The sequence below is a fragment of the Monomorium pharaonis genome, chromosome 3, assembly GCF_013373865.1.
Source record: "Monomorium pharaonis isolate MP-MQ-018 chromosome 3, ASM1337386v2, whole genome shotgun sequence".
In the NCBI taxonomy this organism is placed as follows: Eukaryota; Metazoa; Arthropoda; class Insecta; order Hymenoptera; family Formicidae; genus Monomorium; species Monomorium pharaonis.
Genome location: NC_050469.1, coordinates 20,862,941 through 20,878,974, shown reverse-complemented (window position 1 = coordinate 20,878,974; position 16,034 = coordinate 20,862,941). Strand labels below are relative to the sequence as shown.

The window sequence follows — 16,034 nt, the reverse complement described above, 5'->3', positions numbered from 1 at the left end:
CGCGGTGCGGCCAAGTGTTAGATGGTGTCGATACACATTCGATAGTTCGAGAATCGCAATATTGACAGATGTCGCGACCAGTCAGACCGCGTACCGAGCGAGATCATTGTTGATTCTTCGCGTTTCAAACCGCTCCGCTCATTTTTCGCAGTTATTAGTATCCGAAGGTGGATCACGCACGCGAAGATAATGAGAAGATTATCGCGAGTGTTACCGCGCGGTGTGTTGAACGTTCGTTGGAATGCGTTTGATCTCGTACGATCGCTATCACGTCATCATGTCAATCTCGTGATTTCGGTATCGGTTATCAATTTTTCTGTAACGGACGGGATTCTGTAATGATATCTGATCTCTTAGTAATATTTGTTAATTCTATCGCGTTGTGCAAATTATATGATAAACAAGCTGCCCAATAACAATGTAACAATATCAAACTGTCATTAGAAATTAAAATCTCATTAGTGTTGTGTGTGGAATATTCATCGCAATCGCCCTCGTATTTGAATTGTGACTTTATCCGAGTACACAAAAGGACAGTAAGCAGCAACGGGAATGTCAGGAAAAATATCAGGTGATTGTCATATTGTATGGAGATATAATATTACATATTGCGTCAGTACTAACATTTGATAGTTCCGTCAAGTGAATTCCGCGCGACCGTAGTATTTGTACATTGACTTTTCCGTAGGTTATGTACGTACGTAAGATAAATGTACGAGATTTAATCCTAACGCATGTGCGTTATATATGCAATTTTTATGCGTATCGTAAGTGATTAAATTGACAAGCATAATAAGTAGCAACTTTTAATCGTTACCTTATAAAGTTAATTAATTAATTAATACAGAGTAGAATAATTAAATAATAATACTATGATTTATATGTAGTCGTGGTTACTGCTGTAGTCATTCTGTAGATTTAATAAAGTAAATATAATTGCTTTTTTAAAAATATATGAATAAGATTTAAAAAAATCTTTATTTTACTTTTTTTAAATTAAAATACGTGATTAATTAGTTATAATTAAATTATATAGTAATATTATAATTGTGACAATTATATGAATTTCATATATTTTTATATTTTTACTGTCCAGATTTATATCTGAATCACAAGAAAATCTAAGAATATAGCACTAAAAATAAACATTTTTAACTTAATTTGAAAGCTGGAGAGGGCATGTATTTAATAAAAAAATATTATTGTTATTATTTGGAAGTAAATTTTGCTCGCAGAAAATTAACAAAGTGTAACTTTCATAAAGTGATTATTTTAATATAAACATTACATATATCGTCAATTATACATATTCACAAAAAAATATATGATTTGGAATTTAAGGTGTAATCTCTTCAATAAATTTATAAAATATGACTTTTTACGTAACATTGCAACGTTGTGTCCTTTTCAACTATTGCTTTATAAATCACAAAGTAAGAATTATAAATAGTATAAACAGTGGATACGAATTTAAAATACCCTAATATGCGGGACATGTAATTGACAGATTTTGAAAGTTTTGAATCTACATTTTACAAATTTTAAATTTGTATATATCACATATATTGATGTTTGTTGCAATTTGAATAAGACTGTGTGTACAATGTTACGATGTCACATAGAGGTTCTATTTTGTGAATTTACTAAAAAAATATATAGTTTAACTCTCAAATTAAAATAAAAATTTATTTAAAAACACACACACACACAAACATATATGTATATATACATATTGTGTATATATATATATATATGTATATAATAGAATTTAATAGGACAAATATAACTAAAATTAAAACTAATTAACTTATTATACTTTTTTGTAATATTTGAATAGCATTGAAAATAAAATTATTTTATGAGACATTATTAACAATCATAGTTATATAGTTCTATACTTATATTTTTTAATTAAATTATAAATATATTTTTAATAATAATATTTTTAAAGCTTAAAATTTTAATATTATAACTGTTGAAAATAAAAAATGTTTATTAATTTTTTATTTAAAAATATTAAGTAAAATATTGAAATGTAATAACAGATATTTTTGCATTTTATTATTTTGTGTGTCTGTTTTGTTTGTTAGAAAAAATAAAAATAGAATTTATGTATTTTAATATTGAATGATTCTTGCTAATAGAGAGAAAGGTTTATATAAATTATAAATTAAAATTAATTTAACTTTGAAGTTAAAATTATAGTCAATAATAAGTTTAAATAAAAATAATAAATCTGTATATATTTGACATTTTATTTGAACTTATTAAAAAGATTATATTTTAAAACAAGCAAATTAGAATAAAAGTTTTTTTATGAGAATATTAAAAGATTAAATGAAGGAAATATAAAATTCAGAATTAAATATATATATTAAAAAATATGAGAGAAAGAGAGATAGTGAGAGAGAGAGAAAGAGAGAGAGAGAGAGAGAGAGAGAGAGAGAGAGAGAGAGAGAGAGTGTGTGTGTGTACTAGATGCCTATAATTTGAATGTAAAATTATTACTAAAAAATACATTTTATTTTTACTATAAATATGCTAAAAAATAAATCAATTGTTTGTTTTATCAGAAATATTTTTTAAGATGCTTTTTAGATGTCTATTGTAGCATAAATTAATTTGCAACCATATTATTATTTATTACAGGTTTTAATCGATACACTTTTTATCAAGTAATGATGTCGACGAAACAACGGAGGAAATGGCGATGGCAACACATTCTGGTAAGTACATTTATTTATTTGCATAACATATAATATGTAAAAAAACAGACAAACATTTATTAGGCTTTTAAAACGTATAAATATATAAAAATTCCAAAACAATTATACATATGTTTTATGCCAGTAAATTATATTTTTAAGATAACGTTTTTAAGTGGTAAAAAAAACTACCCGGCGTCCGTTCCATTTTGTTCTTTTACGAGATTAATTTATGACAGCTTAACATTCGATGGAAGTCGTAGAAGTATATCAGCCGCGGAATGTTCGCCATTATTCGCGATACGACTGAAACTCGGGGAGCAAAGGGGCGCATTCGTATGTTAGGGGAACATCGTGACTTGCTGCTATTGGCTGAGCAAACGCTTTTACAAGCTGCAGCAAGGCATTTGATCCCTCGGTAGCAACCCTCCCGAGACTTATCTCGCATTGGCGCTTCGGCTATAACATAGTCCCCGGTCGTACCTAATAATATGTTTTATAGAGGCCGTCCTCCAGTATCTTTCTCCGACGAACGAGCTCTTAACCGAAGGTACGAAACATCCATGTAACTTGGAACAAATTTGTCTTCGCAGAAATGCACAGACTGAAATAGTATATATTTAAATAATCCGTTAACGTGTTAAAAATATCAAAAATATTAATATATAATAATTGTAGACACATGTAAAATATATATATTTGTTTACGGAACTTATATGTACATACAATACATATAATATTCTACTGTGGAAATAACATATAATGCCATTTTATAAAATATTCTTTTATAATATTACGTAATATATATATACATTTTATATGTGCGTGTTAATCTGCGTGTTATTACATATTTTTGACATTTTTAATACTTTTTTAACATGCTATTGCATATAGCGTACATGAATATTATAAACAAGCATGTTTTATATTTAAAAATCTATGTTTGATATAATATTCTAAATCTAAATTTTTTGATATAATATTTGCAAATTAGAAATTTTAATTATAATACTGTTATTTATATCGTGATACGTAAATATCAATTATTTTTATTGTTGTTCATGTTTTTTCACGTTAAAATTTTGCTAATATTAATCCAGATTTTTAAAGTTTATTCTTTTCTAAACAATTAAAAAAAACATGTCGATACGATGTTTTTTGTTGATTGCACACGAGTTTGAAATTTGCACTGCATTTTAGGGTATTTTAGCGAATAAATACTTTTTGTATTTTTGAATATCATGAATTTTGAGTATCAATATGATATTGCACATTGATTTTATTCGTGTTTAACTCAATCATACTGCCGTCATCAGAGTGACTCGATGTGCACCACGTGGAAGTTGACGATCGAATTTTGCACATCATAACGGCGGTATGATTGAGTTAAACACAAATAAAATCAATGTGCATATTGATACTCAACATTTATGATATTAAAAAAATACCGTATTTATTCGCTAAAATTAATACCCTAAAATGCAGTGCAAATTTCAAACTCGTGTACAATCAACAAAAAACATCATATCGACATGTTTTTTTTTAAATTGCTTAGAAAAGAATAAACTTTAAGAATCTGGATTAATATTAGCAAGATTTTAACGAAAAACTTGTGAAAAATAATAACAAACTTTTACTTTTCTTAATTAAAAAAAACATGTTTGGTTTTCATGTGATACAAAAGTTTCACACTTAACAAATCAAACTTTTGCCTAAGGATTGTCAAAGGGTAAAGTAGAGGCTTTGCCCTTTAATTTAAAAAAAAGTACATATAATTTGGATGATTTTTCGCAAGGTTGCATCAGGTTGAAGACTGTCTAAAAATTCGGTCAAAATTTTTGTCTTGCTTTTTTTGCGCCAGTGTACTTTATAAAACACTTAGATTTGGAGTGCAGTTCGTATAAACTAAAGATTGTGAAAATTTACATAAAAATTGTTATTATTAGACTAATTTATTATTGTTATTACTAAGAACTGCCTTGATCAAGAAATGGCATCTTCGATCTATTCTAGTAAATAATCTGTTAAAACTTATCTCTATTTATTATAAATGAACAAAGCATAATATAAAACATTTCCATAATATTATAATATGATACTTTTTGTAAATATTTTTCTTTTGCATTTATATATTAGATGTCAGAGTGATTAAAACGTTTTGTGTAGTTTAAGATAATTTTCTCAAGTAAGACTGGATTTTACGAGTGCCTAAGAGAGACTCAAAATTAAATTAAATTAAAATTTTATTATACTTATTTTTTTTACATAGTATGAGCCTACTAAAAAGGTGGTAACTCCGGCTGATCAGTCATGAAGAATTGGTGTAAATATAATTCTATTATAGCGTTTTTAATTCCAAGTTAACTTATAACAGTTGAATTACTTTATTTGAAAATTCATTTAAATTGTTGAGCTCTAAACTCTTTCTATTTAAAGTATAAATGGCGGTCATATTGTGTACGAGTAAAAATTTCCAGCTCTAATAATTTAGATTAATTTTCTTAGTTGAAGTGATTAGCACAACTTAAGTTTTTTACTTTTTAAATCGTTTAAAGAATGTATTAGTAAATTTCGATGAGAAATCTCAAGTGTATAAGTTGAAGAAATACAAACTAAATATTCGCGAGAATCTGTATTTTATATATACTTACATTTAACAATTATATATTTAATTTTTCTTACACAAAAATAGCTGGCAATCGAGTTTTAATTTAAAAAGAACGTATTAATTGGTTAATGTTACATAAAAAATTAGGATTTTGGCATTCGTATATTAAAAAGATACCAATTAAAAAATAACATGTTTAAAAATTATATACGTCTGTACATATTTTCATTGTAGTATAATTTTAAAGATTTACACATAATTATAATTTCGGGAGGGCTGTTATTACAAGTCATCTAAAAAACTACAGTTTTGCAATCGCAATACTTTTTTTGATATTGCAAATCAGTTGTATTAATACACAGTCTATTATTTTTTTATAATAAATTTGATTTATATAGAAATATATCCATAGAGATGTAATACAAATTTGATATAAATTTAAACTGTACTAAAAACTTCCGGCGATATGATTTGACTCTCATCTTCACTCGCTGTTTGCAAGTATCCTATAAATATTGGCAAGATGTGTCAGCGCATCGTCCGATTGTTAATTCATAAATTTAGCGTCGCCATTTCGGGTAGTGGTTACATCATCATGGTAGCTTCCGCTTAGAGAAGGGAGACTTATTGATGGTCCTCTTTTACGAGATCGTTCGGCGGTTTTCCGCATACATTCCCCACAGATTAAGAAAAAGAGCGGGCTAAGTTGCACCCCTTTATGATCGCGTAAACTGCATTGGATTGCAAATTCTCAAGCACATAATAACGATCTCATCGTCGTCCCCGCGGTAAAGAAACGGGGCCTGTAGATTAGATGGCTCGTTCGATGGGCGATACGAGAAATATGTCGGCTCGTATCCTATTACCCGGGTGCGCCACCCCTCTTTGGTTGACGTGGCGCGCACGCTATTTCGCTCATCCCCTTGCACCACGGAACGCGAACCGTTCTGGCAGAGAGATGCTGTGAGAGAGTGTTTCCATGGTTACCAGGTCGGCCATCTTGAACCATGGGCGTGAGGAATACGATAGACCAGAAGAAAATTCGATAAATTAACTGCGACTACGTGGGAACGTGCGGCTTCGTTCCAAAATGGCGACTCTAGTTGCAGTATACTGAAGCTGCGATAACTTAAATATTTGCATTTTATATATGATTTCGTGCGTTTTTTAATGCATATTATTCTTTTATTATAATCCTATTTTTCTAAACACATTTTTAAATTTTAAATTTGTCAAATTGATGTAGAAACCGTAACTATGCCAATTTTCAATGTTTTTTTGATTTTATAAATAGATAGGCAATTCACACAAAATAATTGATAATAATTAAGTAAATGCAATATTTAATTTTTTGATTTTATATATATATGTAATATATATAATATAATATAATATATAATATAATATAATATATAATATTTTTACAGAGATTCACTTGAATACCGATGGAAAATTTGCAAAATATTTTTACTTAAAAATATGGTTATAATACCGTTTTTTTATGTTGTCAATATATCTATAAAAAGAATTCTCTTTTATCGTCGGCGACCACCAGTGTCACGTAACTTACAGAATTGCATGACGGAATAACTAAGATTAAAGATAGAAAGGAACGAGCGTGGCGAAAAAGAAGCTAAAAAAGTAGTAAACCTGGTACGGATGCGACTTTAGCCGAATGTCTGAGAATCGCATTCTCTTCACGCGTATTTGGCATTATTGTACGGCCAACGTTCCGCGACGCGTGTTCCTCCAACAGAAGGTTTAGGTGAATGGGTCGCTAAAGGTATACTTTTATTGAGCCTGTAAATATTATTACCTCCATTTACCTCTTCTATAACTAAAGATCTTTCATAATCGGAAAGGCAAAGAATAACTTCTAAAGGGTACCATCGAACTATTGTATTATATTCAAAGTTTTCGATACATTCTATAAATCTTATTGTGTTTATAGATATTTATATATTTATATATAACGAAGAAATTAAGAGTAGAAATGTGAAGTAATTCTTTATTTTATATGTTTGTGCAAAAATTTATGCGTGCATATCAATATTATCTCTTTTTTACTGCGTTATACATACATAAAAACAGCGTGAAGCATTAAAAACTAAAAACGTGTACAAAGATATCGAATATTGCTAGCGATAGCAACAGCCAGCCGTGCTCCATTTTGACAAGCTGCGTATAGCTTTCTTTATTTGTCAATAAAAATGTGTCACGTGTTCTGTTTCCTTGGTAACGATCGTAATGTGCTTTCTTCTGCGCAATGAAGTCCTTCAATATGTCACTCGTGAAAGTAGCAAGAAGGTCGTTGTCCTTAAGCACTTTTGATGCGGTAGCAGCTGCTGAATCGCCAATTGGTTTTGTTACTCTGTTCAGAAAAATAATAAAAATATTTCTATTTTTTACATTATTTCATGTCAGTTCGACTGTTATTACTGCTTCATTTAAATGTTAATTGAAGAAAAATAATCACTCGGTTATGCTAGGCAATAAAATATTAAAATTAGATTTAAGAAACGAGCAACAAATATGTTAGTCAAAATTCTGGTTTATTTAATACAGTAATATTATAAGCGGAACGTTTTAACTATACATAGTTATCTTAAATTGCAGGCTGACAGAAATTATAGATATTAATAAAAGAAAAATATGAACAATACGAATATAGAGTATAAAAATTAAATTAATAATATAAAAATGAAATACAATTATTAAAACGTTGGGAACGAAATAAAAACTCACTTTAGCAGTCGAAATGCGGATTTTATAAATAAGTCAACATAATTGACGTTAATGTATAACAAATTAAAGAAATGACACAAAAAATAGAACATTTAGACAGCTAATTTTTTCAAGGTAAAAAACACAGATAACCAAGGTTGAAGTCTGTGCATGCATTTCAAAATTAGTCCTTCCAGTATTATAATAAACAAGAAATTTGACTAACATCTAATTCGGTGCTCATTCTTCGACCCGATTGTAATATTTTATTTTTATATTTTATAATTGTTTGATATATACTTGAAAAACTGATGTTATTTTAATATAGAAAAACGAGATTTCTGAATATACGAACAAACATGGATATAATAGAAACTTTGCTATTAACTTTTCTAATTAATCTAAATTTTATTTAACAGATTTCTATTGGAGACCTATTGTTTCATTATTTACGAGTTAAAAGTCATGATAAGTAATAATCTCTTGTTTTAGAAATTTCTCGCTAAAGAAAAATCAATTAATAACACTTTTACTTGTCAGAAAATCTATTCATTTATATTTAATTTATTTAATTGTATACTACATTTTGAAAAGAAGTGTTTATTAATGTATTTAAAAATTTAGATTTAGATTTAAAAAGAATTTTGTTACATTATCCAAATAGTTATAGAAGCTACTGGTTGCTAAAATGTTACACTTTTTTGCAGCACTCTATCATATTTAAATGTCGTAATATTATTATGATAATCTAAATAATTTTAGATGTTACTTAAATATAAAGTGCTACACAAAAATGTATAGAATAAAAGTGTAGAGCTAAATTTTTAACAAAACTTTTTTCTTTATATACTATTTGAGATGATCAAGATGATCGAGACGATAATGATAATCTAAAGATTATCTTTACTAACAACAATCTCAAACAATTGTTTTCTTTTGATAATTGAAAAAACATCTTTTATTAAGGCATGTGGTAAATGAAACCAGGTAATTCTAAACATACATTAATTGAAAGAACGGTTTTGTTAAAATATGTAAAAATTTAGATGACAGATCTAAAAATGATTCTGTTAAACCATCACAAAGAACTTCAGCAAAATTGATCTTTTTATTTATTAATTGCATGTATCAATTTGGTAAATTAATATTATATGCTTTATTTTTATAGAAATAAAAGAATTATTTTTACGTGCAAATAAAGATAAAATATACAATTTACCAGTATATAAGATTTCTCGTATTCTTTATCTATGTATCAATTGGATTGTTCAAATTTTTGTAGAATTTTTCGGAATCTCCTTTGTCGTCGGTGTACTGAGAGTACTTTCCTGCTCTTTACTCGTTGTTAATTTATCCAAAGGTGTAGAACTTCTTGGAATCACATTTGTTGTTAATTTATTGAAAGTACTTTCCAGCTCTTTATTTGAAGGCGTAGAAATTCCTAGAAGTTCATTTAGCGAGAATCTGTTTTGAAATATCTGTTGTAGTAACCAACGAAGAAAAAGCTTAGCGCGAGGAGTTATATTCTCTGTCTCGGATGTTGGAAAATTTCTGGCATCTAGGAGAATTATATATATACAATATTATTAAGAAACTTTTACTCGGATAAATATATACCAACAAAGATATTATATAGGAACATTAATTTGTAATAAACTGATTATTGTTATATTTTATATGTTCTCTTAATAAAACGATACAAAATTTACATAGAAAATTGTTAAACATGTACTTAAATATTATTTATAGATAATTAACCCAAAATTTATTTACCTGCCAAACTTATTGCTAGTAATAAAAAGAGTAGCAATGCTCCTTTGTAGCCGGCCATATTTGAATATTTTCTGTTGCTTGCATCGTTTGCACATGGTATTTATACACGATTTATCAGTATCATGAAGTACCTAGATAACAGATTCAGGTTAAGGGGATATTCCAGTTCGATAGGTTAAAAATATTTTTTTTACAAATTTTTTTTATTGTTCAATTATTATATTCTTAAAAATAAGTTTTTAAAGCATTTTAACAAAAAATTATCAAGGTTTTCACGTTTCGAAGAATGCTAGGAAGAGTATATGTTATAAATATTTGCAAAAAAGCACCATTACATAGCACAGTGATAATAACAATATAAAATAAATATATGAAGGTTTGATGCTTTAGTAGAACACTGTCACGCACGCAAAATGGTGACAAAGGTTTATATTTGCTTATCTGAATATTTACATCAAAATATATATGTGGAACAAAAATAGAAATTTTTACTATTGTTTATTTTTTACTATATGCATTTTCAACAAAAGATTTTGAACTATTAATGATGGGAATTATCTTATAGAATCAAATGTGAAAGCATATACTGGCGTTTAAGATTTGATTAGCGCATCAATCGAACGCCTCTTACTATACTATTTCACATTTCATTAAAATCATAACATGACAGAAACTTTTTTCAAGAAAGGCAAAGATATATTTTAAGGTAAAGAAAACTAGATAATGTCAGTATACTATAGCAAACTAAGACAATTTCTTTTTTTGTGTATAATTTTTTTAAAATTAACAATTAATACATTTTTCTTAAAATTATTTTTTAATTTTGCCTCAGAAATTATTAAACCAATTGACTTTTATATTAAAACAAAATATTTGTAATACTTATAGTTATGATTGAAACTATAGTTTTTATATCTTAAAAAGTTTCTTTCTCACCTCGTAAAAGTAAAAAAATTGCTAAATCTTGTTCATCTTTAATTAATTGTTATTTTATTCAACATTGTGATAAATAATTTATTTTAAGTTTAACAGATAGCCATATTTATGCAGATTAAAATAATTTTTCTGTAAATGGGATTTTAAACGATTATTTTTGCGTTTTGTACCAAAATATATAAATGCAAGAACAAACCCAAATATTAATAACTTTAGAAAAAAGTTTTTTTTATGGTCCAGAAGTACTCTATTTACTCTTGAATATTTGAAAACACTTGAATACGTAAAATAAAAGATTTCTAAAATTGTTTTTGCGCTATAATTAACATGTGTAAAGTCAATGTTTAAGAACAATAACATAAAAAAAAGTAATTTAAAAATCAAGTCTTGAAAGGATTCCGTTTAGTCCGAAGTACTTATGCACATGAATATTTATAAGTTTAACTTTTTTTTATTTTATTTACACTGATTTACACTGATACGTATTAAATTATATTTACATTAAATGATTTTGAAATTAAATGGCGCGCATTGTGTTCTAGTTATAGAAAAATTTTTAATTTTAAAAACATCAAAGTTATTTAATTACATGCTTATTTATTTATAACTATGCTTACATAGTCAGTCATTAGTTATCGATTTTCACGGATTAGTGGTTGTTTAGATTATAAAGAATTGTTTTAATTATTGTGTATATAGAATTAATTATTTAGAATAAACTTTGATTCAAATTATTTCGGTTTTTCTGGAAATCACAATAGAAATCTGGGAAATAGTTGATATAATTTCGATTGGTTTGGACCATTCTAAGCAATTTTATAATAAGTTGTCTTGGACAATATTCATTTTTACTACAACTAAAAGATTTTATCTTTCATATGACACTTCTATTAACATACACGGAGAGAAATTTTTACTTAAAATTTACCTCAAAATCTGGTAATTGTAGGATAATATGTGACCTCAAGGAATTTTAAGGGTAAATTTTAAGAGAAATTTTTCTCTGTGTAGCAATCCACTGATATTAAAAAATTAATTGTGAATTAAAAAAATTATTATCTAAGAGGTGTTTGTTACTTTTCAATAGAAAAAAGCACATATCAGCAAATTGTTTTATTAATTCAAAATTATATTTGTCTTTTATTGAAATATTTTGTGATCCAATTCGTACAATAAAAACTAATTATGTTGTTTTTTTTTTGTTTATCAGGCGCAGAAGTGCAAATTTAATGTTTTGAAAGACAGATATACTTATTATTTAAGTGATATAAATATACATGGAGCCGCGGAAGCTATAAATTTGAAGTAGACAGGAGCGTTTATGTTTTAAATACATGATGTTCAATTTTTCACGTGTTAACTTGTAGCGATAACGAGGACTAGAATTATTGCTGGCATAGGAATCCTTAGAAAATTAGGAGGCCGTTCGCTCACTAACTGCCAATCATCGCTTCATAAAATTCGTTATGTGTGTAAACCCATTACACACACGAATTTAAAGGTATTGCCTGAAGGATCATGTCGATTTTCGGCGTTAAGTGGTTCGCCACTGTTTCTGCAAAAAGGAAAAGAAAAATACGTTGCCTTCCTCGTAATCGCCGTAATCACGAACAAGATTCGTTTTTCGCGCTTACGTCGTCACTGTTCCTCAATATCAAGCGAGCCGCCTGTAATTGCTGAAGAGAAGCAGCCATAGGCTGTAGGGACGCGTATAAACCAGCATTCAAGTAAGCTTGATATTTTCGGTTCGTAAAACTTTATGGATGGTAATATCTCCCACAGCGTAGCGCTCAGCAGATACTAAAACTTCTCCGGACTGCTCTATATAAATGTATAGGAAGTCTCATCAACGTAACCCTCTAGGTCCGTTCTATTCGCTCTTCGATTTCTCCGTTGTTGCTGAACCGTGCAAGAAAATTCAATATTTCGCGTTTAATATTTCGCACACATTGCCAATATATTTGGTACTTGCTGATATATGTATAGATGTGCAGATTTTACATAAAGTTTTTTTATATAATCAATATTGTTTCTTTTTTAGAATATTTTTTTATTACTATTTATTTACAATATAAAGGTTAATTTGTATTTGTTTTTATCAATATTTTTTGTATTATTTGTTTATGTCTATAATTTTTTTAGAAGTATAGTTATGAACACAAAGACAATTAAATTTTATGTCGACACATACATTTAATATTGTGTTACCTGGTTTTTGTAAAAACATTAAAAATATAATCGCGGGGGTAACTGGTTACTAACAGATAACTGTTTCTGAAATTCTATTATATCTACAGAAGGTTTTTTTTAGATACCTTCTTTTCCAACATATATATTAACGTTGCGACAAATCTCGCTAGATGGCAGTTTTTAATGTGTTTTTCTGCTATCCTTTGTATTGTATAAAAAAATTCGAAATATTTCTCCGAAAAGAAAGAAATTTCTTATATAAATTCAGGAAGCTATATATATATATATATATATAATTACGTTAAATTTATTTCTTAATAATAAGAACAATCAAAAGTAAAAAATAAAAAATAAATTAATGCAAGATCAATTTTTAAATATTTTTTAAAGTATAATTTTAAAAAAGATAATGAAAAGAAAGTGTAATAAAAAATAAATTAATTATAAAATTATATATATATATATATATACATATATATAACATCTTGTCTTATACAATTACATTTGTACAAAAATTTGTTTTAATAATTTTGTAAATTAAAAATTTACAATAACATTTTTATTGCTTACTTGATTTTAGACTGAAAATTATATAATACGTAATGTGTAAATATGTAATCTAGATATTATTTATAAAAATATAATATTGTATAATGAATCGAAGAGAAACAAGGGTAATAATATGGCTTCTCCACAAAAATATACTTAAAAAATAAGTTTTATTTAGAAAATACAGTGTTTGTTATAAAATTAGTCAAAATAAGGAAACACTTAGTCAAAATAAAAAAACAAAATATGCAAATATATGTACGTACACATGATCTCTTGAATTTTCAATAAACTGTTGTATTAGAAATGTATAATACATGTAACGTAAATTACAGATTAGTAGTAGAACTATAATTAACCTATTGAATAAATATTTAGATGAAAACTTCGAAAATGAGACCACGTTATGTCTATTGGGATGTCAATATGCTTAGAGGGTAAAATTAATAAAATTTTATGCTTTTATTATTTAACTTTCTATAACTCGAAATATATGTATAGCTGAATAAAATATTAAAAACAGGGAAAATTTAAGTGTACAAATATTCGTGTGATGATATGCTCAAGTTTAAAAAGAGTGAGGATCTGTAATGTAATATTCAAATATATCTTAATAAAGTTTCAAAATGCTCAAAAGTAAAAATTATAATAAATCAGTTGTTGAGGTGTTGGGTAACTGTGAGGTATTAAATAAGTGATTTTTTAAGTAATGTTAACTATTAGAATTTCTTAATTAATAATGGAGATATTACGCGTATTTATAAGGACCATAAATACTATATTTTTCTCTATATATACATACTGATGTTCAGTGGTACACTTATAACTTATTAATCAGTGAAATTAACACTGATTTTTCCCTGATTATATACTAATTTTAAAGTGAATATTATTGAAAGACAGTGTGAAAAAATACTTATTAATTATCACAATTATAAGTACATCACTGCAAATTAGTTATAATACATTGATTGCAATTTAGAGAGTATGTTTAATATATTCATTATTTTTAATAAATATATATTGCTTATTCTCTAAATTACAATCAGTGTATTTTAATTAATTTACAAAATATACTACAAAGTATATAATGGTATACTTATAACTGTAATAATTAGTGAATATCCACAGACTTTTAATAATTTTTACTTTAGATTTAGTGTATAATCACTGAAAGATCAGTGTATTTATTTTACTGACATATATTTGTATTGATAAGTTATAAAAGTACCACTGAAAATCAGTGTATTTTTAGTGATTTCAGTGATTTTTTATTGTAATTTAGAGAGTATAACATGTTATACAACATTTAAACAAACTTTTTATAAAGTATAATACATAAATTATGTAAAAATTTATACAAAATTACACATTACATCATTATTTACGTGCTGATGAGATATGTATTGAGAGTTTAATCAGTACATGACAGAAAGGTTCTGTATGCTGCATTTTCACTCTGACTGTTTCTCGCCGCGACAGGTTTCTGAATTGACACTTTATTTCAAGTCATCTGAGAAAACGGCATCGCAGGTTTCGGCTACGAAAGTCGACGGCATAACTTTGAAAGATGCACCGCGTATTTGTTCGTACACCGCGATAATCAGTTGAGCAAACAACGAACGAGTCGTCTTTGGCGACGGCCGTCGGATCTTGAAGGACTCGACTGGTTTCAGTAAGCTAGACGGGCGATCAGTTTCTCTTGAGCAGTACATCTAACTACATTACATTTATATATTCTTTTACAAAATATGAAAAAAATAGAAGCTAGTGATTTTAATATTAATACATCATAATCTGCAAGTGCTCATTAAACCCGTAAATTGGGAAGATAACGTAATAAGTGATAAATTGTGAAAAGTGTGTTGTTTTCGCAATTGTAGTTTATATTATTTGGCAGAATGAGTGAATACACTAAGCACGTGACAGATTTAAGGTATTAATAGATGATAAGTGCTTTTGATTTGGAGTGCAAAATAATTTATCACTAGAGTAAAGTATTAAGTTTCGAATTCGATACTCGTTGCCTCATCCTTCTCAATATTATAATTTTTAGTAGGAAAAATTATTTTATTTAGAAATAAAAATCAGAAACAAATTTAAAATAATTTGGTAATATACTTAGCGTTCTTAAAAATCTAAACAAAAGAAAGGGAAGAAAATATCATTCTGACTCTAGTATATCAAATTAGAGACATACCACTTTTTATCTACCAAGAAAAGTGTATAATAGAGATTAATGTGATGTCACGCATTCGGGTTTTGTATTAAAGTATAGTAAAATAATAAATAGGGCAATAAAAATTTAGATAAACGTCTGCGAATATAATTTAAAGAATTTAATTAAAAAAGTTGGTATAATAATTCCTTTTTTAGCAAATAAGTTTTGTGTAAATTTCTTTCGGAGAATATTACAAGGATTAAAAAGAAACCAAAACAAAAAACCGAATTGGTCGTGTTTTATTTTGCTTCATTCAATACAAAGCATCAATTTTATAAAGATATTGAATATTTAATACATTTCTAGTAATTTAAACAATCTAAGTGAC

The 16,034-nt window shown here is 27.2% G+C and overlaps 1 long non-coding RNA gene across 1 annotated transcript; it reads right to left on the bottom strand.

Annotated features, from left to right (window-relative positions):
• Positions 1–6,881: 6,881 nt before the first annotated feature.
• LOC118644951 lies at positions 6,882–12,839 on the bottom strand. Its single transcript, XR_004962728.1, has 3 exons — positions 9,811–12,839; positions 9,257–9,595; positions 6,882–7,684 (listed from the first exon to the last, which is right to left on the bottom strand). It is a non-coding gene; the product is annotated as an uncharacterized LOC118644951 (long non-coding RNA).
• Between the last annotated feature and the right edge of the window lie 3,195 nt (positions 12,840–16,034).